This window comes from Cynocephalus volans, chromosome 16, assembly GCF_027409185.1.
Source record: "Cynocephalus volans isolate mCynVol1 chromosome 16, mCynVol1.pri, whole genome shotgun sequence".
Classification (NCBI taxonomy): Eukaryota; Metazoa; Chordata; class Mammalia; order Dermoptera; family Cynocephalidae; genus Cynocephalus; species Cynocephalus volans.
The window spans coordinates 48829354-48836345 of NC_084475.1; positions in this window are offsets into that span (position 1 = coordinate 48829354).

Here is a 6992-nt window from a genome sequence, read left to right on the forward strand (position 1 = left end):
GACCGGCACTCAGCCAGTGAGTGCACCGGCCATTCCCATATAGGATCCGAACCCGCGGCGGGAGCGTTGCCGCGCTCCCAGCACCGCACTCTCCCGAGTGCGCCACAGGCTCGGCCCTGAACTGGATTAGTTCTAAAAGTTCATTTTTATTAGTAAGATAACTGATTCCCACAGTTTTGGCTATGTATTGTCTTAATTCTGCTATAACATGATCAACTAGGAAAGAAGGCTGATTATAACTTAATGTGTCCACAAATATCAAAAATGGCCCAAAGCCAAGCAATTTTTAATTATTGAACTTTCTTTTTAAGTCATATTTTTAACATAAATATTTCAGTTTGTGTCTAGAAAATAAGGACTTTTAAGAAAACATAACCACAATACCATTGTCACACGTTAAAAACAATTTCTTTACATCATAAAATATCTACTAAATGTTCCAGTTTCCGTTGGAAAGGTCATAAGTGGGTATTTTATTTTTACTTGGTTTGAATCAGAATCCAAATAGACTTCACATTATGATTAATTGCTATCTCAAGAATTTTTTAATCTGTTTATATCCCCTCAATTCCTTGTATATATCATTTTTTTCCCTTCACCTTTTGCAGTTTGTGTGTTGAAATTGGATTTGTTCTTTATTATTTCTGACAGAATAGATTTAGATGTTTCTCTCTACTGTCTGTGAATTGGTAGTTACAATTAAAGCATGACTAGATTCAGATTTGATTTTTTTTTCTTTTTTTTTTTTTTGGCATAACTTCATAGATGGTGTGGTTGTCCTTCAGGAGACACATAATACTGGGTTATCTCTTAGGCTAACTTGAAAAAAAAAATTTAATATTTTTTTACACTCTATGATGTTGTTACAGAGCAGTTGGGAGAGGGGAAAGGGGGAGAAAATGTGATGGAAGGAGAAGGAGGGGCAGGGTTGAGACCTGTGGCACCCCCCACATTCCCACGGGGTGGGGGTGGGGGGTGGCGGGATTCCAGTGGAGGCTTGGACGTTGCTGGGCTGGGTGCAGATGTCAGGGGTGTGTGGCAAAAGCCCTCACCTCCCACCACCCCAGCTTGGGAACCTGGGGCCCTTCTTGCTGTGGCTTGGTGGTCATCACTGGGTTGGTTGTACATGTTGGGGGTCTGGTTGGGGCCTTCAGCCCCCCACGTCCCTGGCTTGGGAGAGCCTGAGTGCTTCCTGCAGCGGCTCGGTGGTCATTGCTGGACTGGTTGCTTGTGTCTGGGCTGGTTGCTCGTGTTGGGTGTGACCAAGGCCCTCAGCTCCCCACTGCCCTGGCTCAGGAGAGCCCAGGGCACTTCCTGCTTCAGTTGGGTAGTCATCGCCGGGCTGGCTGCTGGTGTGGGAGACTGTGGCCAAGGACCCTGACCACCCACCACCCCAGCTTTCGCAACAGCTTGGTGGTCATCGTTGGGGTGGTTGTGCCTGTCGGTGGGGAGGGTTGTAACTGAGGCCCTCAGCCCGCACCCTTCGGACTGGTTGTAGGTGTTTGGGGCATGGCTGAGGCCCCTGGTTCTTCCCCCTTCTGACTTGGTAGCCCAGGGGACTTCCAGTCTTTCTAGGTGTTATAGGTGTTCTTTGGTGACATGAGACCTTTACTAGTTACTATCAAACTTTGTCTCTGGTTGTGGGTACTTTGTGTTTTCTTTCAGTTCTGTGTTGGATTATTTGCTGTTCCCACCACTTAAACTCTGTGATGGATGGAACTAATTTGTTGTCCTTTTGCTTACTTCTAAAATGGGTTAACTTCCCGTGGGGACCAGTACTTGAGCTCTGTGGTTGAGCTAAATTGCTGCTTTGCTGCTGATTCCCTGCGGAAAGCTTTTTGTGCAGATCAGGTAAATGGTTGACTTTATAGGTACTTCTGGATCTGGTGCGATGTGGTGCACCTGGGTTGTATAGAAATTCTGGTCTGGGCCTGAGACTTTACATCAAACTGCACCCCATGCAATTCTGTATTCCTGATCAGTTTCCTCTGTGTGGTCTTGCGCTGATTGGGGGGCAGATCGGCCGTCCTTGTGTCCCACTGTTCCCCTGGTGGGCAGGTCTCCCCCACTGCCTGTGCTCCAAACACTTCCCATTGGATGGGCTGTGTTCTGGTCTGTTAGGATGACTTACTGGCCTCTGAATGGCTCCTTTTTTTCAGTTGTTGTGGCTCCTCGCTCTTATCCATGGGAACTCTGTTAGTGGTCTTGCTGGCTTGGTGGCCACCAAGGCCCTCTCCTTCCCTGCCGCCTCCAAGCGCAACTTCATCTGAAAGCCAGCTCCTGCTCCGTGCACTCAGTAGCTCCAGCCTGGAAGCAGCTGGGGTTTGAAATGATCGGAGCGGTTTTTCTTTCTCTCATTGTGGCTTCTCCCGCCTTCATGCACTCTGTAGGTCTCTTCTCTTTCCCTGAACTCTAGCATCCCCAGCTTGGCTGTTGTTGCTTTTCAATAGTTGTAAATTGGTTGATTTGCGGGAGAGAGTGACACTGGGGACCATCTATTCTGCCATCTTGACCGGAAGTTCTTAGGCTAAGTTTGAAAGATGAGTTTTTTTTCCCACTGGAATTTATTATATTTGGTAGGCTACAGTGATTACTATTAAGTACTCAACCACTTTCATATGGGTAGGATTTGAAAAAAAATTTTTTTTTCTAATTATAGGAGACAGGAGCACTAGTTTTAGAACTCACTTCTAAGTAATATGATTCTTTCAACAAATATGTACATAACAGTATGTTTCATGATATTAGGCTCTCTCACAACCTTGTTGCAACAGTTTAGCTAATAGAAAGGAACCCTACCTATATTCTTAAAGCTTTGGATCTTACTATAAGTCCTACTTGCATTATAAGGGCTGGATAGAGATCTGCTCTGACTTGCCCACTATCAACTATTTGCCCATTAGGGACCAAACCTTTCCCCATTATTCAGGATACTGCTGATTTGAGGGAATTGAGCTTGATGGCCCATTCACCACCCACTTATATTGGACAGAGCTATCCTCGCTTGCCCACTGTCTGCTCTCTGGTCCCCACAACCAGACCATCATAATTCCTGAGGGAACAGATATTTAGTAGCCTGGCTTAATCTGATCCTACACAAGAGAAAAAAAATGAGTACTCCACTGTATACAGGAAATAAGATCTACTTGGACCAAGCAGGCAGACCAATTGACTGCTATTGAAAAATGAAAGTAAGTTTTACAACTATCCTCAAGTATGAAATTGCATTGCATCAATAGAATAAAAACAAGCTGTGTGAAAAGTAATTTGAGATTACATTTCTCAGAACTAAACAAAAATGCAACAGACAAAACAGAATGGACTCTGCCAAAATTTGAATGTATTGCCAAGTATGGATGTGCCACAGTTTATCTATTCATCATGGATTATTTGGGTAGCTTCCAGGGCTTTGCTATTATGCATAAAGCTGCTGTGAACCATTTTATGTAAGTCTTTGGGAAATAGTTTGACAGTTTCTTATAAAATTAAAGGTGTACTTACCATACAACCCATCAATTTCATTAATCATTATTTACTCAAGAATAATGAAGATACATGTTCAAAGTGGTTTATACCATTTTACATTCCTGCTAGCATTGTCTGAGAGTTCTGTTTTCCCCACATCCTCACACTTGGTTTTGTCATTTTTAAAAATTGTAACCATTCTAGGGCCAGCCTGTGGCTCACTCGGGAGAGTGTGGTGCTGATAACACCAAGGCCATGGGTTCAGATCCTATATAGGGATGACCGGTTCACTCACTGGCTGAGCGTGGTGCTGACAACACCAAGTCAAGGGTTAAGATCCCCTTACCGGTCATCTTTAAAAAAAAAAAAAAAAAAAAATTTGTAACCATAAGTTGAACATTTGGTGACAGAAGAGTGGATTGTGGTAGTTACTGGTACTGTTCTGCAGGTATTTCTGGCTCTGAAGTACACGTGTTAGGATTGCACTTCCTAGCCTCCTTGTGTTTGGGTAGGGCCATGTGATCAGTTGGCCAGTCATGAGCAGAAATACTGGGTATCACTTCTAGACAGAGCATTTCATTGCCCTCCAGAGTTTTCTTTCCCCTTCCATGGAGACCAGTAGCACCTTAGATAAGACTTTTCTATCAGCCTAAATCCCAGAATGACGTTGATACAGAGCCCCCAGCCAACTTGTGGTGGACGTACAAGATGAGTGAGAAATAAATCTTCAAGCCCTGAGGTTTTTGAGTTGTTAGTATAGCATGACCTAACCTATCCTGACTGACAGAAGCATTCCTAACTTCCTCAGCTGACCAGCAGATCTGGAACTGAGTTTAACTGGTCTTTTAATTTTGTGTCTAGAACTGCTGTTTTTTTTTTTTTTTTTTTTTAAAGATGACCGGTAAGGGGATCTTAACCCTTGACTTGGTGTTGTCAGCACCACGCTCTCCCGAGTGAGCCACGGGCCGGCCCTAGAACTGCTGTTTTTAAACTGATTAATATACAAGCTAATTGACTGTGAGCTGTTGATAAATGTGGTAGGCAACTCCAAGATGGCCCCCAATGATCCCACCTCCTGGTATTTATTCATGTCCTGGTGTAATCTTCTCCCACTGAGTATAGGCTGGACTTACAGATTCTCTTATTATGAATAGAATACAGCAGAAGTGGTGAGATGTCACTTACAAGATCAGGCTACAAAAATTCTGTGGCTTCTCACTTTGGGTGCCCTCTCAATCCAAGGGAAGCCAGATGCCATGTAAGCTGCTATACAGAGAGGCACATGTGGCGAGGTACTGACGTCTTTGGTTAACAGCTGGCAAGGTCCTTGAAGCCTACCAAAAACCACGGGAGTGAGTCTGAAAATGGATTCTCCACCAGTGGAGCCTTGAGATGACTTTAGTTCATTATTGCAACCTTGTGAGAGACCCTCAGCTACAAGTAGCCAGCTAAGGCACTCCTAGATTCCTGACCCACAGAAACAGATGATCAATGTAAAACAAATCCACTAAGCATTGGGGTAATTATGCAGCAAAGATGACTAATACAGATAGAGTGACCATAAGAGCCAGTTTGCCCGAGACAGGCCCAATTTGCACTAGTTGCTTCAAAATGATTATGAAAATAAAAAAAAAAAAAAAAAAAAAAATGATTATGGATACCATTCACATTTCCTCTTTAAAATGCCCGAGATGGAATAACATCGCCCTATTGAGATTCAATTGAGATTTTCTATGATATAAACCTGAATGCTCTTTACTTTTGAAATACTCTTTCCCTATTGTAACCAGGAATTTTTGAACTCACTGATACTATTTTCGCCTTGAGAAAATGCAGGCACTTAAAAAAAAATCTCTAGATGAGTCATAATAGATGAGAAATGATAACTGGTGGAGAAATCCCATGGACATTTTGCCTGGAAATACTTTGTCTCTAAGTAGCTTCTAACTATCTCTGCCAGATTTCTAGATGTCAGGAGACATTTTTGAGGTGATTCTCACTTCTCACACATCTACCCAATTTCTACTTGTCTGGGAGATGTTGAACTAAATACGTCAGAGCTGGAATTTACCTAATTGGTGTCTGCTTAAGAAATCATAGTAAAACTTGCATGCGCTTTTGGGCTTATATGCATCCACCACACCACTAAAGTAACCTTACTCGCCTCCCCTCCACCCCAAACATAAACTATGTTTTTATTTGGATCCCATATATTTCTTCAACAACAAAAGTGTCACAAACATACATGATCTTATTAAACCCCTAAGTCCCTTATAAAATACTTCTGTTTCATAAAATGCAATACTCCTAACTCACATTTAAAATGTTTTTAACTTTTGATTTTGAAGTAATTACAGACTTGCAAGAAGTTGCAAAAATAGTACAGAAAATTCCTGTGTACTTTTCACCCAGCTTCCCCCAATGATAGCATCTAAGGTAAGTTGTCCATATCAGGAAATTGACACTGGTACTAACTTAATACCAACTGATACTAAGATCTTACTTGAATTTCACCAGCTTTACATGAACTCATTTTGGGGTGTGTGTATAATTCTATGAAATTTATCACATGTATAGATTCATGTAAGTAACCACCACCACAATGAAGATAACCATTCACTCATTAAAGAATGAATATAACCATTCACTCATTAAAGAACTTTTGGGTTGTTTCTAGCTTTTTGTCTGTTTAAAGCTGCTGAATATTCATATGCAGATTCTTGCAAGGACATAAATTTTCATAGCAAGTTTTCATTTCTCAGTGACATAATTATGGGTTATCCAATATGTACATGTTTCGCTTTATAAGAAATTGCCAAACTATTTCCCAGGGCGGCTGAACCATTTTATATTCCCATCGGTAACGTGTGAGAGATCCAACTGCTCTGCATTCTATTTTTTTTTTTTTTTTTAAAAAAGATAACCGGTAAGGGGATCTTAACCCTTGACTTGGTGTTGTGAGCACCACGCTCAGCCAGTGAGCGAACCGGCCATCCATATATGGGATCCGAACCCGGGGCCTTGGTATTCTCAGCACCACACTCTCCCGAGTGAGCCACGGGCCGGCCCGAACTGCTCTGCATTCTTGTCAGCACACAGTGCTGTCGGTGTATTTATTTTAGCCATTCTAACAGATGTGTAGTGGTATCTCATCATGCCTATATTTTGTATTTCCCTAATAATTAATGACTTATCATCTCTTTATGTGCTTATTTGCCATCCTATATATCTGTGAAGTGTCCAAGTCTTTTGCCCATTTTCTATGGATTGTTTATTTCTTAACTGTTGAATATGGAGTTCTTTATATATTCTGAATGCTCATCTTTTGTCAGATACATGATTTGCAAATATTTTTTCCCCACTCTGTGACTTGTTTTCATCCTCTTAACAGGGTGATTCAAACAAAGAGTTTTTAATTTTGATGAAGTCTAATTTATCAATTTTTTAATTTTTGGATCATGCTTTTGGTGTCAAACATACTTTTTAAAATTCTAGAAAATAGTTTATTACATATACCCAGATATTTT